This window comes from Zophobas morio, unplaced genomic scaffold, assembly GCF_036711695.1.
Source record: "Zophobas morio isolate AGI-343-1 ecotype UQ-CSIRO unplaced genomic scaffold, CSIRO_AGI_Zmor_V1 ptg000002l, whole genome shotgun sequence".
Taxonomy (NCBI): Eukaryota; Metazoa; Arthropoda; class Insecta; order Coleoptera; family Tenebrionidae; genus Zophobas; species Zophobas morio.
This window is the reverse complement of record NW_026972107.1, coordinates 21,346,726-21,369,235: the sequence shown is the minus strand read 5'-3', so window position 1 is coordinate 21,369,235 and position 22,510 is coordinate 21,346,726.

Sequence of the window (22,510 nt, the reverse complement as noted above, 5' to 3'; positions counted from 1 at the left end):
TTTTGAAATCCATGGCGAACTACACCCTTAGAATCGTTTATAAAAACCCTGTGTTAGTATAAAGTGTTGTTACAGAGTTTTGCTTTTTTACAAGAATTTGAATGTCCAAGATAAAAAATTCAAAGCAGATTAATAAACCACAAGTACAGGAGTATGTTACTGTACAAAATTTAAATATATTCTACTATACAAAATTCACTAACTGGTTGATGGGGATGCCTAAACGTATTTTGTTTAGCGTTTTATCGTCTGCACGATATTGCTATCACACATCTAAAATTTGACAACAAATAACATAAAGATCTACACACAAGGATAGAAAAGGGGACCTACTTTTTTCGTACAGTAAGGGTCATGGAATGTCGAGAAAACATGAGAAAATCCATTCGTCGGATGGACCCTATTACGATACTTTCTTAGCATACGCTCGGGAAGTAAAAACGAATGTATGGAATGATAAAATCTAATTTACAAAAAAACACTGTCATATGACCATATTGCCTTATACATACTCGTATTAGAATTAATTTAGCCCTAATTCAAGTGCATATTCTTAAACTTTCCTTGTCCACATTCTTATTAACATGACACAAATCATTGCACTAAAAGGAGCTTTATTATATTCCACTTACACTTACCTCAAAAAAATTGGGCGAAATGTGTTTCAAGAAAACTTTCCTCGCCACTGAAGTACAATAAAACATATCCAACTTTTCCGAAAAATTGTTATATGTATCTGATTTTGCCATTTTTATTATTTTTTTTTTTAACAACCCATATAGGTTAAGATAAAGAGATGTATATGTATAATATTACAATAAATGAAAAGAAACATGCTACGCGTGTTTTTCAAATGATTTTTTTCCTTTACAAAATTTTGTGATGGCATCATCAACATTTTTGCAACGAGCCATCAATTTGAATGGATACAGTGTAATACTAATAACAGTATTGTCTTCTCAAATTTTCGGAAAAATGGAATGAGCCGTTTCTGATTTAAACAATAAAGTAAATCGACTCATTCACTAATTTTTTGAGTCACTCTGTATAAGAATGTCTAAAAAATGTGAACGCTATCATAAATCACAAGTAGAGAGTCAACATGCTATGCACATTTTCGATGAAATTTATTCGGAAACATTTTGACATGACGTCATCAATTTTTTGGGGGGCACAAACAGATATACGTTTTCTAAACTTACATGCTTACGTTAATTTTAAATTGTACGCATAATTTCAAAGCATTGAGTTTTGCAGTTCTCGATTCAATTAATATAAATTGGTGGAAGGTTGTTTCGACAAATCTTTCCTCGCTCCTGAAGTATAATAAAATAACCAGCTTTTTCGAGAAATTATAAAATTTGATTTTGCGGATTTTAATTCTAAAATCCCTATAAGTTAAAGTAAATATATGTAGGTAATGTTCAAGTAAATGTAAATAAGCGTGCTAGGCAATTTTGTAATGACGTGCTCAACATTTTTGCAAGAACACATATATCAATTTTTATAGGTACAGTGTAATACAAATAACAACTGTATTGTATTCCCAAATTCCTGATTCAATGAATTAAATCAGTTGACTCATTCATTAATTTTTTTGTCACTTCATATAAGCAATTCTCAAAAATATGCATGCACTGATAAATCACAAGTATCGATTCATCATAGCTTACATTACAATAACTGTAAAACGTCAGCAAGATTTTAAAGCATTAGGTTTTACAGATTCAAAATTAAATCGAAAAATGTTCCTGTCTAATTTTGATTTTTTTTTCCAAAACTCTGAATAGGTATTTCGGGTAAGAACTCAATACGGATTCAGAAACTATAGGTGTTGGACTATGTTATTTATAACCCATTGACTATGTACAATTTTGAAGTGATGATTAGACAATCGATCCAGTAGTTTTGGAGATTACCTGTCTACCAAAAATTGACACAGACGGCGGACAGACAGCCAGACGGACGTAAACGGGAGACGCACGTTTTTGTACTCTAGGGGTCATGAGCATGACACATGCAGAAAATATGAAACTAACCAGTCGCCAGATGAACTCAGTTACAATACTTCCTTAGCTTATACTCCGGAAGTAAAAATTGATGATTTACGCCGAATCGAATAGTTAAACCTTGTAAAGAGAAAACAATTAATTTTATCTCACATTTATATTATTATTTATAACAATAAATATTAAAACATTGTACATATTTAAAACAACTAATCAAAAAATCATACGTTTTTTCTCTCATAACGCTGTTGTCTCTAAATTCTATGTTATTTGTTTGTTGCATCATTTAAAATGATGTTTTAAATTAATTTTTGTTTTTTAAAGTATACGTAATCAAACTCATCACTTTTGCTTTTACTGGAATAATAAACTCATTCAATAAATTTATTTGCATTACATTACAGTTTATTTATATAAATACGGCTCATAATTACCTAAAAACCTAGATGTTATTATTTCAGAGCAAATTTCACGTGGTCCTTCGTATGGTTATATCCATAAACACTTCTAAATTAGTAAATATCCACAGAAACCGTGTCATTGTTTATATTTTTTTATGAAAACACGATTACTTTAAAACCGTTTGGAAAAGTTTACTTAAAACAAACACACCCTTTACCAATCGATTTTCTAAAATCCAAAATACCGTCATTAACTCCAGATCCATTCAATAAATGATAATCTGCAGTAGCTCGCCGTGAAATAAGACCTTTAGAGTCATATGCAAACAATAAGCCTAAAATCCCTTTTTCAAACGTGAACTTTTAATATAATTTTAATTACGCACGGGTATTGAATTTCAGCACCCAAATTATATAAAGCTGTTTATTTAAAAGTGCAGTGAGCGTGTTTAAAACTAATTAGATGTGTGCATCACATTTCGCATAATCGGCCTTACTTCTACGTTTTTTACAACATTAACGGGTCGATAACTCGTTGATGACAAATACAGGTGATGTTGCATAACCACAACCCACCCACTGGTCCGTCAGTCATGTGCCAACCCAATAACTGCGGTTGCGACATAATTAAAGGAACATAATTTTAATTATGCCAATTGAGTGGGTAAAACGAAAATTTGAATACTCTAATTGCCTTCGCACTCCCACACATGTTACTGATATTTGAATTAATTGTAGTAGATTGTAGTACTTACATGGACAAATACACCTTTTTTTAAATGAAGCTTTCGACTTTGCTAAATTTTCACGTTGTTTTCTGCATTTATATAAGATATATAAATATAAACGGAACCCTCGTAAACGCAAGGGTATGAGTATCATCTGCTTGCCTCATTTTGAGAACAGATTTTTTTTGCAACTTCAGAATTTACATAATATAAAAGAGATTTTTATTTTTGAAATCGAATATGCTATTGAACTATCACAGTGATGAATTTTATAGTTTTTCCAAAAATACATTTATAGGTTATCCAGAATGTTAATAAATGATTTACATCTAGAGGGCCGTCACCACGACTTGACAAAAAAATTGGTCGCTTTCGAAAAATACAGATTTTTGGCGGCTGAAGTTGAGTGTTGCAACAACCTTCTGATATACGATGTTAGAAACAGTGGCTACAAGCTTATTTTTTAACTTATGCAAAAATCGCTCGTCCAATGTTTTAACAAAAAACAATTCTTATTAAAACATTTTAGTAGTAACATTTTTATAACAGACCTTTACAAACAGTTTCCTCTCGCATCCATAATGTTACATGCTGAATGCTCACTGTGCGCATTGTTGGTGGTGATGTTGGTCACTTCCTGCGTCTGTCCGTATCACAGCGCTTTATAATAAATATATTTTTTAGTCTCTCAATTCAGTGTTGCAAACTGCATGTCAAACCCAGTGGTCTTAATGTATCTATCTTTTCATTTAGTTATCTGAGAAGATAAACACAAGCGAATCTGTAAGAGGCCAGCAATGCACAATAATGTAGTGGCATTTTCGGTCTCCTTTTATTGAAAACTTCAACAAAATTGTCTGAAAGCAACATCTTATGTAAATACATCTTACTTATTAATAATCATTTGTTTAAATAAATCCAATGTTGGAAGGAACTTCCCTTGCCTTTAAAATACAATAAAACAAATCCCGTTTCCTAGATAATGTGAATAGTAGTATGAAACAGTCGCGGCTCGTGACCTTTTGAAATGAGGGGACACAATTTGATTGATGAGTTAAAGATCAAGATATAAAACAGACTGTTATTACCAATTAATAGACGAAATTGTGTAACAGAAATAGGTACGAAAATATATTCAAGAAAAGTAGTAAAGTACCTACTTGTCCACATCCTTTTGATTTTAAATCATTACTGAGGAGACACACAAAACAAAACAATTTAAAATTTTTTTCACAACCGCACATCCACAAAAATTTACCATGCTTGTTTTGTCTATTAAAATATCTATGAAAGATTCTCGTTTTGTCATAAACACTTTTTTTATTAATAAATCGAGAATGGCTCGGCCTAAATTTTTCACTAAAATTTTTACGGTCGTAAAACAGAGAACGATTTGTTATTAAATATTCAACTGAATTCATTATTTTTATTTAAAATAAAACAATTTCACTCGCGCAGAATGAAATCCCGCAACTGAATTACTGCTAGTGGTCACTGTTCGAGCAGGACCCGATTCCAAACGAATACAGCGACTAGACGCACGGTTTCCATGGCAACCGTGTAAACAAAACGTCTAAATGAGGCACGATTTGGTCTCCGCTTTTACACTTCAACAACGTACCTATCATATTTATCTAAGACACAACATCTTTAGATGTAAGTTTTGATACATTTTATACAAATGGAGCGAGATAAAAACATTAGTTTTTATAATTATGACACAAATTTCCGGATAATTTTTTAAATACTGAAAATTACTATTTTGCTACGTATGTCCGGTGTGTTTGTAGACGTTGTAATTTAGGGGGGCTCCTGCCTTTGTGCCGCCCCTGGTATGAAATGTGTATAGGATTTACTTAGAAAAATTTTGAGATGACGTCATCAACTTTTTAACTGTAATCAACGAATTCATGAATGCCTCAAAGGAAGTCTATACAATAAATATAACACAGCAATAACCCATTAGTCAAAAATTAAACTAAGTCAAAGATTATACAACAATCGCCAAAGACAAAAAAAACGTGTTATGTGCATTCACCTGCAATCGCTTAAGAAAATCATGACATGCTATATGTTGTACAAACTCTGAAATCGATATAAAACGCACGCTATTATATACCTAAAAAGAGTTCTTTATTCATAAAGACATACATTGCAAAGTCTCTGTAGAACTTTTTTAATACTAACCAAATACAAGAAAATATATAATTTTTAAGAGAGTCCTGAAAGCTAAATATTTATTATTGTACTTCACAAAATAAAGTTGAAGCTTTCTTATAAAGAAGACTGTGTCACTTCCGCTGATATTTCAAATATTAACCAATACTTTTTTCGGAACTGTATCAAATTATTTATTACTACATGGTAATTGAAATTTAGTAAACATTGTAGTTGTAACTATATAAAATTCGTAGATGATCAATCACCAATTACATACAATTAACCATAGATTAATTAATTGCATACTACTCTTACCTAACTAAAATTAAATGTAAACGATTATATCTATTTATAATTCGATTGTAATTATGTTGAACTACACCTAACTGTAGCTAACAACTATTAAATTGATTCATTACACGGTTTAACAAAACAACGAAACAATTTAAACGATTTCTTGCAAAATGACTCATAAAATAAAATTACTATTCCTCTTATGTGCGAATATTGACAAGAATTTCGTTAAAAGTTTTATCTGTGCCGTTCCAGTCATATCTTAAATTTAATCAGTGATCCTGATAGTAACGCTAAACAAAGGATTTGATCCTAGGTATTTTCTGTCAAAAGACTGCGATTATCTGAATGTAACATTTTCACTCACAGGAATGCTGGATACACGTTTTATTTGTGCGAGTTTTGTGGGCTTGAGTGAAGTTAATAGTGGGAGTAAGAATGTGCCGACATATAAAGCTAAGGCTAATATAACATAATTAAAAGAGTGTAAACAATAGTATGTTTAAAATGGTATTTTTAATTAAGTGATAAACACTATGTTATTATAGAATTATAGATGAAAAAGGTACATATAAATTAAAACTGCAAATAGAGGGAATATATTTAAATGTGAAGAAAACTTCAAATAAAGATATAATTGTTAGGAACAGCACATAACGAAAAAGGTTAAGACCAAAATAAAAGAAAATATGAGTTTTTATAAAAGCGTGAACAATATAGAAAGTGAAGTAAAAATGTATCAGTGAAAAGTTTCAGTATTAATGAAGACAAAAATTGTTTTTTAAGAGAGAGTTTAACTTTTATTTAAATGATTTTTAAACGTAGGGATGTACACACGGAAAATATAATTCTTTCAACTTTATGCCAATATTTGAATAACAAAAACAATAACAACACACAGCCTTTTTTAAACGCAACGTAACTGTAAGTATATATTCATTTAGATAGATAATATTTGCTGATGGCTACTATTTACTTTTGAGACTTTGCTTTTTTGGAAATAATAGATTTTTTAGGCGATCATTACAAATCTAGTTGTTTTACGTCCCTAAACTTAAATTCGGGGTTCCACAAATTACTAATTTAATAATGGATCTAACCCATCGATCAACCCCTTTGTTCGTTTATTAAATGTAAGATTCAGTTGACTAATTTAGAGTATTATTCTATCTTCAAGTAATTTCAACAAGTGGTACGAATTGTAACTTTCATTCTTGTGTAAATTAAATGTCTATTTCAAGCTTTAAATTTTTAAATTGTAGATGTAGCTTTGAAAACTCTTCCACGATTATCGTTATATCAAAAAAAATCAATAATATTTTGGGAGTTGCCAATTTTAAGGGGTAACAATCCAGGGTTTCGTTTAGGTTATGGAATTTGGGTGGTTCGAACCTATGGCATGTGATTAATCCGAAAGAAGAGGAATTTTAAGTTCATTAATGTGTATAATTTCAGAATTATTGGTTGATCGTTTATGAATTTTCACTTTTTTGTGTTGTAAGATTTCGATTATTCTTTAAGGAACTTTAAATTTATTTTCTTCTTTATTTCTTTTTCTGTTAATTTTAGACACCGTAGAATAAAATTTAAATTGATATTTTTCTAGACCTGCGTGGTTTCTAGAATCTAAAACAAATTGTTTTTTAGCTTGCAAACTGTCCTCAGTATTTTGGTATAAATGCTTGACCTTTTCGCGATGATTTGTTACGTATTCTGTATAGAAACTGGTTTCAACTAGGTAACGAGTATTTGTATGACCAAAAGTTTACTCGAGTGAATTGTATTATTATGAGTAACAAATTAAAGCATTAATTGAGACTCATTACAGTTTGAAGTAGTTTGTCTCAAAGTACGTAAATAAAATTTGATTCATGATGGAGGGGTCTTCCAAAAAAGAATGTCTATTTTATGGATTTTTAAAAGTTATTAACCGTTTCATTATTAAATTGAGCATCATTATTTTTTCAGATAAACTGCAAATTGAAAAGTAAAGTTTTAAACTATCGCAAAATTTCTACAACTGTTTTCGTTCAGTGGGAAAAGCTTGACCCAATTTTGAAAGTGCGTCTATGGTTGTGAGAAAATTTTGGTAGTCACATTTAAATACATCCACGTAAAGAAGTTGGCATGGTTTACCTATAGATTCTGTTAGGACAAGAGGTACGTAAGGTTTTTTCCGTGAATATATATTTCTCTTTGTGGCAAATTTAACAACTGTGAACATATTGGTTGAGTTTTGTTTTCATTGGCCAATAATAATTTGTTTTCAGTTGTTCTAAAATTTCATTAATGTGGTTTTTATTTCTCTCGTGTCGGAACTGTGTTAACATAATTCTCTCTTTGCGTTCTCAAACTGAATTTACTAACTTGGTACATTTAATAAGCTTTAAACCACTTCTATAAAAATGTTTTCTATATACTTGATTAAAATCTTTTTGAATTTTACCATCATAGAAATGGAGATACTTATAATGTTGAGTTTCCGTTGGTACATTCTGTTAACAATTTAAAAAGTGCTTTTTAGTTCGCCTTTGGTAATCGAGCAAATTTTTGTACAGAATTGATGTGATTAAAATTTATTGAGGTTTGTTATTAATTATTTCGTTTAGAGTCGAATAAACAGTAGTAATACTGTTAGAGTCACAATCCAAATTATTATTAGCGAATGGAATGATGTGGCATTTTGTATTTTTACTTCCCGAGCGTAAGCAAAGGAAGTATTGTAATCGAGTCCGTCGGCCGACTCTCTACTTTTACGTTTTCTCGATCTTTCATGACCCCTAGAAGACGAAGAAATAGGTCTCCCATTTCCGTCTGTCTGTCCGTCTGTCCGTCTGTCCGTCTGTCTGCCGTCCCGGATTTTTATTAGACAGATAATCTCCGAAAGTACTGGACCGATTGTTGTGAAATTTTGTACTTATATTAGGAATATCATGTAGATGGTAAAACGCTAACCAAAATTTGTCTAATCATCCTAATGCTATGACGTCACTTCAAAATTGTACATAGTAAATGGGTCTTAAATTGTATAAAATAACATAGTCCTACACATGTAGTTTACGACTCCGAATTGAGTTTTTACCCGAAACGTCCACATTTTTGGAAAAAAAATCAAAATTATAAAACAACAATTTACAATTTAATTTTGAATCTGCTAAGCCGAATGTTTTGAAATGTTGCAGATATTTTAAGGCTCTAAAGAGTGTCATAAATCTTTAGTCAAAATATATTTGGTTATCCCCTCCAAAAACTTGATGACGTCAGCTCAAAAGTTTGCCGAATAAATCCTATCTAAAATGTGCAAAATATGATGCGTCTGTACTTGTGATATATCACTCCATTCATATTTTTTGGATTTGCATATACAGGGTGAGTCAAAAAAATTAATGAATGAACAAAATTTATTTTACTGATTTACTCAGGAACTACAAAACCGAATGCTTTGAAATCTCGAAGATATTTTAAAATTATCATAAGCATGGTAAATTTTTGATCAAAATGTATTTGGTCGTCCCCTCTAAAAAATTTATGACGTCACCACAAAATTTTGCTTAATAAATCCTATCTAAAATGTACAAAATATGGTGAGTCACTTCTTGTGATTTATCATTCCATTCAAATTTTTTCGATTTGCATATACAGGGTGACTGAAAACAATTAATGAATGCGTCAATTTATTTTATTGATTTAATCAGGAATTACAGAACCGAATGCTTTGAAATCTTGGAGATGTTTTAAAGTTATCATAAGCATGGTAAATTTTTTATCAAAATTTATTTGCTCATCTCCCCAAAAAAAATTGATGACGTCACCCTAAAATTTGGTGAATAAATACTATCTAAAATGTTAAAAATATGATGAGTCCGTACTTGTGATTTATCATTCCATTCATATTTTTTTGGATTTATATATAAAGGTGTCTCAAAAAAATCAATGAATGCATAAATTTATTTTATTGGTTTAATTAGGAATTGCAGAACCGAATGCTTTGATATCTTGGAGATGTTTTAAAGTTATTATAAGCATGGTAAATTTTTTATCAAAATGTATTTGCTCATCCCGCCTAAAAAATTGATGAGGTCACCCCAAAATTTTGCTGAATAAATCCTATCTAAAATGTACAAAATACGATGAGTCTGTACTTGTAATTCATCATTCCATTCATATTTTTGGATTTACATATAGAGGGTGACTCAAAAAAATTAATGAATGCGTGAATTTATTTTATCGATTTAATCAGGAATTACAAAACCGAATGCTTTGAAATCTTGGAGATATTTTAAAGTTATCATAAGCATGGTAAACTTTTGTTCAAAATGTATTTGTTCATCCCCCCTAAAAAAATTGATGACGTCACCACCAAATTTTGCTGAATAAATCCTATCTAAAATGCAAAAAATATGATGAGTTTGTACTTGTGATTTATCATTCCATCCATATTTTTAGATTTGCTTAAGAGGTGGCTCAAAAAAATTAATGAAGTCAATTTATTTTATTGATTAAATTAAAGGCAACACTTAATATTAGTATTACATTGGACCAACCCAATTTGGTAGACACAAAATTTTGTAAACTAAAAACTCGGTTGAAACATAAGGGTAGCACGCTTATTTACATTTACTTTAACATTACAGACGTGCATTTGTTTTGTACGCTGGCTAGGTTCCGCGAATGTGGTATAGAAATGTTTATAATCAACCAATTGTGAATTGCACCGTCAAAAATTAAAATAAAACCCAATGTTTTATATAATAAGCAGAAGTCGAAGCAATAAAAATCTCTAGACGACCATCGGTTTTGTTTACAGTTTCTCTGTTTGACTCTCACGTATGCTATGTTACGCATGTCATCTTAAATTAAGAATGCTTATACGTACACGATTTTCAGTTGCCTCTCCTAGTACACACCGGCGCTGTATACGTGAGTAAATTGTTTCGTTATTTTGTTGATTATTACAAACCAATATTCAAAACGACCCAGTTCATTTTCCCGAAAATTTGGGAATACAATAATTTTATTCTTAGTATTACACTACATCTATCTCAACTGATATACGTGTCCTTGCAAAAATGTTGATGACGTCATCGCAATTTTTCTTTTAATTCTCACTACAAAAATGTAATGGGAAAAAAACACAATAGGCATGCAGTCGTCAAGTTTCCGACAGCGAGGGAAGTACTGTCTAAACTCTTTAGACCCATTTTTTTTTGAGTCTGAATTGAAGTTGATCAGACGGCAAATTATGGTTCGAATGATACTGGCGATAAGAATTTTTCTCTACTTGTAGACGGCTGATCTGGAGGTATTTTAAATGATCGTTCGTTACTTAAATCATCCAGGGGGATTTCGTCTAAACCTTTTAAAAAATCGGAAATATCTTTATCAATTTAGCCTGTATTACTTTGTTGTTCAATAGCATTTAACTCTATTCGAGAGAGGTGCTTTGTTTTCCGTTTTCGTAGATTACTTCATAATTAAACTATTGCAACTTCAAACTCCGCCTGATCAGTGTACTATTAGGTTCCTTCAAATTAAAAAGCTAACTAACGTTCGGTAATACGTATAAATTTTGAATGTGATCGCCAATAGCTCTTTTTCAATCATCGAATATTTTGTTTCGCTCTCATTTAGTGTCCATGACGTATAACAGATTGGTCTATATATATCTAGTTAATACAAACTGTTTAGAAAAATCTAATATTTTAGGATTGAAGCATTTAAGAAAAACTTTTTACACTGTTCAAATGCTCTGCTACAAATTCGAGACTAAGAATCAATTTTGCATTTTCCTTAGACAGATTGTCATGGGCTTCGTAATTCTGGCAAAGTTTTTATAAAGCACCTGTAATAACCAAGAAGGCCTAAAAAAGATTTCATTTCCATTTGAGTTTTTGGTATAGGAAAATTTCTAATAGTCGCGATTTTTTTGAGAGTTTGATTTTACGCCCTCGGGTGTTATTACATGCCCGAGATGCTACTAGACCTTCTTCCGTAGAAATTCCGATTTGTCAAGTTGTATTATAAAATTTTCTTCCTAGGGCCTTTTAAAATTTTGTCTTAAACGAGAGATCTGCTCTTGTAAGGACGTACTAAAATTGACAATGTCATCTAAGTAAACTACACATATTTCATTTTGGAGTCCGCATAACACGTTGAAAAGTTGCCGGTGCATTTTTTAGTCCGAGTGACATACGTCTAAATTCATAGTGACCATCATGTTCAGTCGTAAATACGGTTTTAGGAATGTCGTTCGGTTTCATTTGGATGTAATGAAACCCACTCGCTGGATATAAGGTCGTAAAATATTGACTCTTCCCTAACTTATTCAAAATATCACAAACATTTCGAAGAGTATACTTAGCAAGAGTTTTTTCATTTAATTTTCGATAATCAACAACCATATACCATACTCCATTTTTGAACACCGGAGGCGACTAGAAGTTTTAAAACTATACAAATAGGGCTAAACCAAAGCAAGGTAGAATTTTGAAATTTGATCCCGTACCTCTGTTTTATGCACTTCCCGATATTTATAATTGTTAGTATAGATGGGAGTTTCAATTTCATTTCATATTGGACTTTGTTAATAAACGTTAGTGGAATTTTATCACAATAAAATATGTCCCTAAATTCGTAACATAACTTACGAATGACACTTTAAAGTCAGCGTTTTGCGTCGAATAAGTTTGTGCTAAAGATATTTTCAAACGCTTTGTGACCTAAACTTGAAGTCATATATTGTGTTGAAGAATTGATACTTGGTTGTTTTCTGTCACATCATTATATTTTAGATTTCAGGGCCTGATTCAAATGAATTTTCAAATGCAATATTTTCGGTTTCCCGAACGCTACCAACTCCCTGAGTATACACTTGTTCAAAAGTAAATTTAGGCTTTGATTTTATGGTTGAAGTTCTTGAGGTTGTTTGGCCTTTGGTAATTTCATCGAACTCATCGCATTATTACCAAAAGGTTGCACAGGTCTAAGTGGGAAAAAATAGTTTTAGTAATACAAAATTTTGAAATGGTTGAAATGGCATGTTTGGTCTAAATTAATTTGTTTGATTTGGTACAAAATTTGGTCTTATCGGAAATATAAGAGGATATATGCGGAATTTCGAAGCGCTGTCGATAAAACTTGTTTAAGCTAGAAGACCAAAATTTGGTGGAAATAGTTTAAGATGTTGATCTTCATTTTGATTATTTTAACTGCTCTTAGATTGTGGTTTATAACTCTGTTATTTTAAATTTTGATTGTTACCAATATTAAAGTAAATACAAATTTCCTCTTCAACTACAAATGTTAGGGCTTGTTCTAATGAACTAGGGTTTTTCAAATGAACTGGAAGCTGCATGAAATATGGCAACCCATTGTTTACATCTTGTATACTCATACCAAACTGCTTTGGAATTTCAGTCTTGAAATGTTTTAAGTTAAACAGATCGTGGATAAGAAAACAGTCAATAAGTACTTCTCTAATCTGAGAAAGTTACAGTCAAAGCATCTTTAATTTGTTGTCTACTAGTTAGTTTCGTCCGGAGCCAATAAGCTCATCTGCACGGTCTCTCAATTTTCAAAGTATCGTATCAAAAATCGTCAGATTTATAGGATCCTTCTGATTTTGGAAGATGTAGAAAAAATTCTCGCATGCATTAACAAATCTATTTAAAATCTTGGCATTACCGTCAAAAGACGAAATACCAATTTTCTAGAATCTCATTTTTGTTCAAATTGCCGGATTAATCATAGAAACAAAAATTATTATTAGTGCCCAATGCAAGATAATCCTACCGACTGCGTCACTTAAATTCGGAACTCTACAAATTAGGTGTTTAAAAACTTGAAACCTTTGTTGCAATCGTTACACAATTGCGATTGAGAGTGAGCTGCAATGACCTAACTTCAGTCACATCCATTAAGTGCCAGTTTTTTGGACTGACTTGTCACCTTTTTTGTACTTGGATATCGAAAACTTACTTTTGCGTCCATGGCCTTGTGTTCTGTCCAGCATTTTTTTTTATAAAAAATGATACCCTATGAAACAAGACGGTATTATTTTTTTGTTAGTGGAAGAAGAAAGTAGCACTTTGGTTTTAACAAATCTACAGGCCTTTTCTGCCAACAACGAAAAAAGATTTTCTAACCTCAAAGCCATTACATACTATAAATAAAATTATTTTTCTGTATGGTCACCTAAAAAACGTTATGTGTACGTCGGCCAAAGAGAACTCTCTCCGCCTCATCTCGGCTACGCCTCGGTTTCAAACTTCACACCGGCAGAATAGTATATTATTAACTAAGGTTGTGAAGACAGACATTCTAGACCGAGCGCAAATTAGAACCTGAGACGCGCAGCGTCGAGGGCTCTAAAGCGCGAGGTCTAGAATTGGCTTCACAAACGTGGTTAATATACTATTTTTTCCACTAGTAGCCCATTTGAGGTTTGCGAATTTTCAAAATGTTTTTTCTGAAGTGCATCAATAAAAATGTGTACTCACGTCATTTTAGTAAGCTTTGGAATTTTATTATTTTTTGACAATCCAGAAATGGTCCAGAACTTTTGTTTTAATTTCCTCCATATTTCCCGTTTTTAATAAATTTTTGTGTGAAAAATGTTGTAAAGTGAACCATCATGTACCCCTCCTCATTCCGTCGTACTTACGCGACCGCGACAAATTTGGCTGAAAAAGGTATGGACCTTTTATCGTTAAAGCGACACGGGGAATGGAAATCCTCCACCATAGCAGAAGGATACAACGACGGCTCGATCTTCAATAAAAAAAAAATCGCCGAAATCGTCCATAGCTCATCTACGGCAAATCAAGTCAAACCAAATCGGAACCATGATTCAGTTTCAGTCCCGTAAACTTCATTTTCACTCCCATCAACTTCATCAACTTTGTTTCACCAATTTATCCTCAATTTATAATCAATTCAGGGTTTGGAAATCATTCCAGGGCATAATTTAAAAGCAAATTTTCCAAAATGATCGTTTTCAGGTTATGTCTCAGTTTTTCTGACAGTTGTGGACAGTTGTCACATTAGGTGGCCAACTTCACGTTTACATTATTGACCAAGGTTCACAATTTTCCAAATTACAGACCTCTAGACAAGTCGACAATTAGCCATTGTAATGCTACTAGTGGAAAAACAATTTTTCTTTGTGGCCTTGATATACAAATAAATATTGTACTACTATTTACGTAAGGCGTGCCGCCCCTCAGATTTGAACTTTACTAAATGCACAAGGAAGCATGACAAAGACCACACGCATCTGTATAACTGGTTGGCTAAACGTTTCATATCTTACTGATAAAACTAGTTCATTACAATAAAATGTAACAAATTTATTGCGATTAAACATCTAAGTAAATCTTGAAAATGTTCACCATTTTGTTGAAGGGATATTCACTCTCTTTTTCATTTCAAAAATGTTCTGTAATCTTTTCGTCAATACCCATTGTTCAATTTCATGTTGCAACAGGAACTCTTGACTGCTGAGGAAATCTTGTCAAAGATGTTTGCGGATTCTGCTGGACTCGTCTCAAATCATCAACAACTTCCTCAGATCTGCAGGTCTTCCAGGAGACTTCCCTTTATTTTATTTTATCTTTAACGGAAAATCAAATTGCCGCACCATAGTCGAACATGAGACTGACTTCCTTTTGTTGACACTGCCACTTCGAACAAATCTGTTGATTACATCTCTAATCACGCTATTTGGCCAGATATTCTTGCTTATAAGCGGTTCTACAGAAAAGACCCACTCTTCTTTTAGGAATGTCCCATTGCAATAACAAGATATAACAATGAAAGCGTCTTGTTCAACAGAAAAAAAACACTTCCACGCTTTTCACTTCGTAGCACAAAAACAAAATTTTCGTACGCAAGCACTAGGAGTTTTGAAAACCACTGTTTTGTTGTTTTGAGGTGCGATCAAAAAGAATTACTGAAATTCACACTTGAAAAACATTAAAACAATAAAAAGGATGACTTTAAATGACAGGTTACAAATGACATTGATGGCAAGTGTGAACTGTCATAATGAGGCATAATTTCAGCGAAACGAGATTTTGGAAATGGCCCTTAGAATCATTTATAAAAGCCCTATACATCCTTGCAGCACATTGAACTGCTTTTGTAACACTTGCTTTAACGCGCTTACGTTGGTTTACAGTCCATACTTGACCTCATGTATTTATTGGGAACTTCGTACGTTAACAATACGTTAGGAAGGTAATTCGTTAGATAGCAGACTTACCACAAAGAAAAATATTTTGACACTTAATATCTACTAAAGTATACCGTCATATAAGAATGTGTTTTATGCTTCATGACAATAAGCGTCAGATTATGATGACCACAGTTTTTCTAATAACAACGAATTGTTTTAAAATTGGTGATGATGGTAGACACGGTGCAGAAACTTTTGGATCATTGAAGGATGTAGAAAAATTATTTCAGTACCCACCTAATACAAATAACTATGTTCAATGCTGCTATTAACAGTTATACGACTGACGTATATAAAGCACTATACTTTTTTCCTACGTTTCCTAGTTCAAATAAAATTTCCATATAAACTAAAACAGAAGTAATTATAACTAAACAATAAAAGTTGTTTGCGGAAAAAACATATAAACAATTTTACATTAATATGTTTGCTACCAAAATTTAATTACAACAAAATATAAAATTAAATATGCATAACCTTTTCACGATATTCTTCGGGGTTTTCCAAGCAGCTTGCCAAACAACTTTATTCTCGTAGACTAAAAAAGCATCATTTCGTGCACTAGTTAACACAGAGAGGATGTTGTAGAAGTGCTTGTTTATGTTATGTTCCACCGTGCATGATGATGAAAAATATGTGTTCAAATTAGGCATAAAATAATTTAGGCTTTTTGCAACAAATTCGTGTTAAATTTTCTTCCTTATTTTACAAGTCGTATTTCTTTACAAAATTTTCCTTACATCGAGTCGTCGTAAAGATTAAAACTGTAATGTCAACGCATGTTATTGTATTCTAATAAAAATACAGATAAATAATGTAGACTGTAGCAATTAGTGTAGTGCGCGTTTGAAGTTGTTAAACTAATTATGTTCTTTTATGTGGAATTAACATTCTTGATGTCACAATAGCTATTGTTAGAAGTTTTTAGTGTGAAAAATATGATTGTGCTTGCTGGACTCGTGCCACTCTTCTTTCTTTGTTAGGTAAAAGCTGTTCTAAATTAAACTTGCTCATACTTTACCAATGTGATTTTTGAAAAAGTTAACTCTACTCATTATTTCCAGTTTTTAAATGTTAGAGTGGCTTTTGGATATTGTGTAAAGAAGATTGTAACAGTAATGTAAGGTTTGTCTCTGTCTATTTCATTCATAAATAAAAACTTCTGCATTCAAGACAACTACATTAAATATACAAATATCGAACAAATTACCTTTAAAACGTTTTTTGGTTGTTTTAAGAATTTGTTTGTGCCTTATTTAGATCAAATCAAAAAAGTAAATACAGGGTGAGTATTATAAAAACAGGATCCTGACCAAATTTCAATACAACACAAAATACATACCTCATATATGTAATTCTTTTTATATTTTATTTTTCTAGTTATCTAGCAGTTAATTTTGACTTTCACAATAATTATATTTGTCAATTTTGAGCTCCGATAAGTTTTTAGTCTTCGCGATAAGATGAAGGTTAAATACACGAACGATGAAAAGATTGATATAATCTTGATTTTTGCAGAATGGGGAAAAAATGCCGTTGCAGCAGCAAATCTCTACGAAACAAGATATCCGCTTAGGCGACATCCATCCGACCAAATCCTTAGATGTTTAGAAAACACGTTAAGACAAAATTGGCCGAAACTGGTGTCGAAAATGAAATTCGTCTAATTCAAGCCGCAGACAATGACCCGTATGTGAGCCAAAGATTTATAGCACGACAGGTAGAAATATCTCAATCTTCCGTTCCAAAAATTTTGAGAGCGCATAAGTTCCACCCTTTCCATGTGACATTAGTACAAGATCTAAAAGAATAAGACTTTTCCAGAAGAATACCTACAATTTTGCAATTTTATGCAACATCAACTAGAGTTGGACAACAATTTTTTATTCAAAGTTTTGTTCAGCGATCATGCAAGATTTGGCAATAACGGGGTTGTTAATCGGCACAACTGTCACTATTACTCCAAAATAACCCACACTGGATCAGAACAGCTCATTTTCAAAACGTTTATTCCTTAAAAGTGTGGGCTGGTATTATTGCAGATTACGTAATTGGCCCATACTTCTTCGAAGGCAGCTTAACAGGACACAGGTATCGACAATTTTTGGAAAATGATTTTCCAGGGTTATTAGAAAATGTTCCTCTCAACCGCCGACAAGAGCTGTGGTTTCAGCAAGATGGGGCACCACCTCATTATCACAGAGTCGTTAGGGACTATCTTGATGAGCCGTTTGCAAATAAGTGGATTGGCAGAGGCAGGGTGCATGCATGGCCCCCTCATATTCCCGACTTAACACCTTTAGATTTCTTCTTCTGGGGGTTGTAAAAGAACAAATTTACCAAAGTCCTATACGTAATTGTGAAGATTTAAAAACCAGAATTAGAAATGCATGTACTGCAATAACTCCTGAAACACTTGCCCGCGTCCGGTTGTCTTGCCACATCGAAATGTGTGATGCGCAGGAAGGAAGGCATTTTGAACAGTACTTACCCTAGTTAAATTTATTTAATCGTTCAGTTTATTTATTATATTTCTTTGAATTAATATGTTGATGTTTTTTTAATATTTCATTTGTGAAATTTTGATTGACGTGTTTGAGACATAGTGACAACTAGTAAGGAGAGTACCTACGTTGATCCCAAAAACGTATGTGTTTATTTTGGAATCTAGCAATAACTGATAGATGTATGTCGTGTTGCATTGAAAATTGGTCACGGTCCCGTTGTTATAATACTCGCCCTGTATATTTCAAAATAATTGTAAATTGTAGCTCAAAATAACTTATAAGGTATTCTGAAATGTACGTATAATCCTCCATCATAAAAACGTTGGAACCCCTCTATATCAACAAATTCAAGAAAATTTAATTAAATTCGATAATGCAGGCATTTATATTACTTTGAAAAAGTTCCTAGTTTGACCCAAAAATTTCCGATTTGTCACAATGCAAAGATGCAAAAATGTACAACGTCCTTGTTTTCAAACTTCAGCCTCCAAAACAGAATTTAAAACTCAATATGCTCAAGAGAGTTATGATAATCATTCACCGTGCTACGCTTTCGTACGCTTTATTTACAATTCCTCTCTACGTTTACTAAAACATCAAATTTTTTGCATCATACATGGACGTCATGTTTTTATAATGCCGTCTACTGTTGTGTTTTTATATGATTTAACTTCGGCTTTAAGTTAGTTAGTAGTAATTTTTTGCAATGAGCACATCCTTCGCTCTTTTGATCGGGGATTTGCTTGTGTAACGCATTTGCGGGCTTTCGCGTTCGAAATTGAATTTGAGAAATCTGGAAACGGTTGGCAGTGCGCGATCATTCAATTTCATAGTAAATTGTTCATAACGGAAGCTCATATCCGGCCTTGTACCCGTGTGAATCCCCTTCGACGCCCTCGAATTGGTCGAACCCGGTGTTCGGCGCCGAGATTGAGTCCTAATTCACGTATCCTGCAGTCTTATCTCGATAAACCTCTACTTGCAATCGTTTCATTGTGATGGAAATTTATGTATATAATAATGATACACTACGACCGTCAATTTGCTTATGGTCAACTGTTGCCCTTTATTGATCCGTTCGGCTGGACCGGCCCGAATCAAGACGGTTTTAGTAAATTGATATTTGCTGGCAAACCTTGGAGGATCTAAATTAACGCTACATTAAAATATGATATTCGGGAGAAATTCTAGAGCAATTAAGTCGAACAGAGTTGCGCTTATTATGCTGGACAATCGTGTATCTACAACCATTAACGTATTGTTAAATTTATTGTAACTCAACTTTCCTCTATAAATTCACACTTATCCATTCCATGTCATATCTTTGATTGTAAAAGTGTTGTTAAGCCTTGTAATATTAATATCTGTTCTCTAGGTATGTTAAAAATTGTTTCATCTCACTTGAGGTGTACTTATTGTATTACAAAATTTACGAAGTGGCTGAAAACTGAAAAATTTTTGCTTCAGCGAAAGATTAGTGCATTATAAATGTCACCGCCCTCTGGACGAAACCTTCATCACTCCACTAAAGTCCACACCGTATCCATAAGTCAAACTTGTTAATCCCGTTTAAATCGTCAAAGTTGCAGCGAGAAACGTGGCTGCGAGACTGTAATTTTGTGTCCATTTTACTCCAGTTAGTTGCAAAACTGTATCCCTTTACGAGTTTGAAATGAAAATCAAAATCAGAAGGACCTCTCAGTTAACTTAACAGATTGGAAATGTAACTTAAAAAGGTACTAACAAAATATACAAAACTAATTTTCATTCAAAAAATTATGGCGATATTTGTCCTCTTCCAAACACTAACACAGCTCCGGTTTAATTGTAATGTGATAATCCTTGCTTTCTCAGTTTCATCTCTTTCAAATTATAACTCTTTCTACTTTATGCGTCTTTATAATTGTATACCGTTCTTCTTATATGTATCACTAAGATTCGGATTGTATGCAAAATGCATATTCCTTAAAATGAGGCTTATTCAGAAAAAAAAAGATATTTTCTAGCTATATAACTATTTTTTAAACAATGGGTTTTAAAAAATGCATATTTTTCAAATTTACTGGATAATTACCGATTAAGTGAATATTTATACATATTTTTGTAAAATTTTCAAATTGTACCTTTATCCAGCAAATACCAAGACATTGCGGTAGAATCTTTACCTGAAAACAACAGTAATTATTAAGTAAGACATCCTAATCCGAACTGGGGACATTCCGTTTATCAGTTTATTGAATAGACCGCATCCGGCTTAAAATTATCTTCGTTTTCTCTTAATTAACTCTTCAAGTAGCATCCTTCTAGCAATTACTCATTTTGTCATTTACCCATTTCATTCTTAATTTTGTCAGTCCGTATTTTGGTACTGATACGTGAACTTCGAGTCCAAAATACCAAAGGTTTCTAGGTGTCCACGACAGGATTAAAAAGTATCCCGAACTAGTGCTAGGTGAAAGTTTTCAATCTGTTTTTCACAGAGTGTGCTGTAAAAAGGTAAGTAAAGTATCCAAATTTTTATCGTGGCTATATTTTTGAATTTGTGACATTTATTAGTTCCAATTTCAAACAATTGCCTTAATTTATTAATATCTTATTGCTTTCAATTAAACACAAGAAGCAAAGCATGCATAATATGAATTAATTTTATTGTTCAGGTCGTCTGTGAAAAAAAGTTTGGATAACTTGTAACGTTTCAATTTTGTTGAATGAGATTCATTCCTTCTTTTGTGATAGATAGGGGGAAAGAAAAAAAAGCGTTGTTTTATTGGGGATGCAAATGTTTTACGTGCCTGCATCTAATTCTTCATGGATGCCTATCGGGAGTGTCAAACGACATCATGGCACTGCTAATGCTGGTGGAAGAATATTCGAGAGTATCGACCTTATCGGGGAAGAGAGAGGTGCTCGTGATGCGTTTTGGCGAAGTTCCTGAAGGAAGGAAGTGCCAGGACGTACCCGAAGAGGAGAAAAGAAGTTTTCGAGAAGATTTTGGTGGAGTTCCTGAAGGAAGAAAGTGCAAAGACGAAGAGGAAGTACTCAAGATAGAGATTTTTATTGTTTTGTTCGAGGCAAGAGAGTTGAGCCGTTTTCGTATCGTCCACCTTGAAGAGACCATGTCGAGCCGACGACATTTGATTTTCGCTGCTGTTCCTGCGGAGCCGCCGCTAACGTTGAAGTTTTTCTTCGGATCCAGAGGTTTGTGACGCCGCTGTTTTTTAACAATTACAATCCAGATGGAGAGGAGCTGCTGACAACTACGGTTACGAGCTAAGTCCACTCTAGCGCCCTATAGTTCTAATTTTCCATTTAGTCGCCCGGTCACAACTATCTTTATCAAAATTCTTGGAAGTTTTTTTATTTTTTATTTATCATATCGCAAGATAGTTTTGTCCGAGGACGCATCAATACATTTTATTTTCTGTTGCATTTTTTTAGGAGTATCTATATTTCAGTGATAGTCCCTTCTGAACGCTAATGGTAATTTGTTTGTTTGCGTGAAATAGAGGAATTTCATTTAATCGACACATGTCAATTTTATTATCCATTGAATATATATTTATTTTTTTCTTCTGTGTTTTCTTGTGGCTTGATTCTTCTCGACTGTTTACTCGACGTAGCGGAGTAAACTATCGCAACAGGAAGCTATGTGGCCCAATACAAAAAAATAATAAGAACTCTCCGAACCGCGACCCGCCTCGGCCAAAGAGCTGCCGTTCGCTGTAAAACCCTCCGAAAGAGGGTTATAAACTCCGCACATTGGGACAAGCATTCACAAAAATAAGGTAAAGAATCCTACTAATGTGAAGTCAAAAAGTCACAAAGTTTGTTCGCAGCATCTTTTTCCCACATCTAGAAGATGACACATCAACAAGAATATTCTTTCCAATTGTGTGAACCATTCTTCAGTGCCGATATTCCTTTACCAAAACTGAATAACCCCAAGCTACGATTATTTCTTAAAAGGCGTACCGTGAAATCAGTTTCCGATGAGAATACCTTAAGAAAAAACTATGTGGACAAAATGTTTCAAAAAACAAAGCAGGCTATTCGTCAAATTATAGACGATAATCTAATTTATTTTCATGTCGATTAAACAATCGATTCATGTGGCCGTTATGTCACAAATTTGTTGATTGAAATTTTGACCAGTGATAAATATGGCACTGCCTATTTG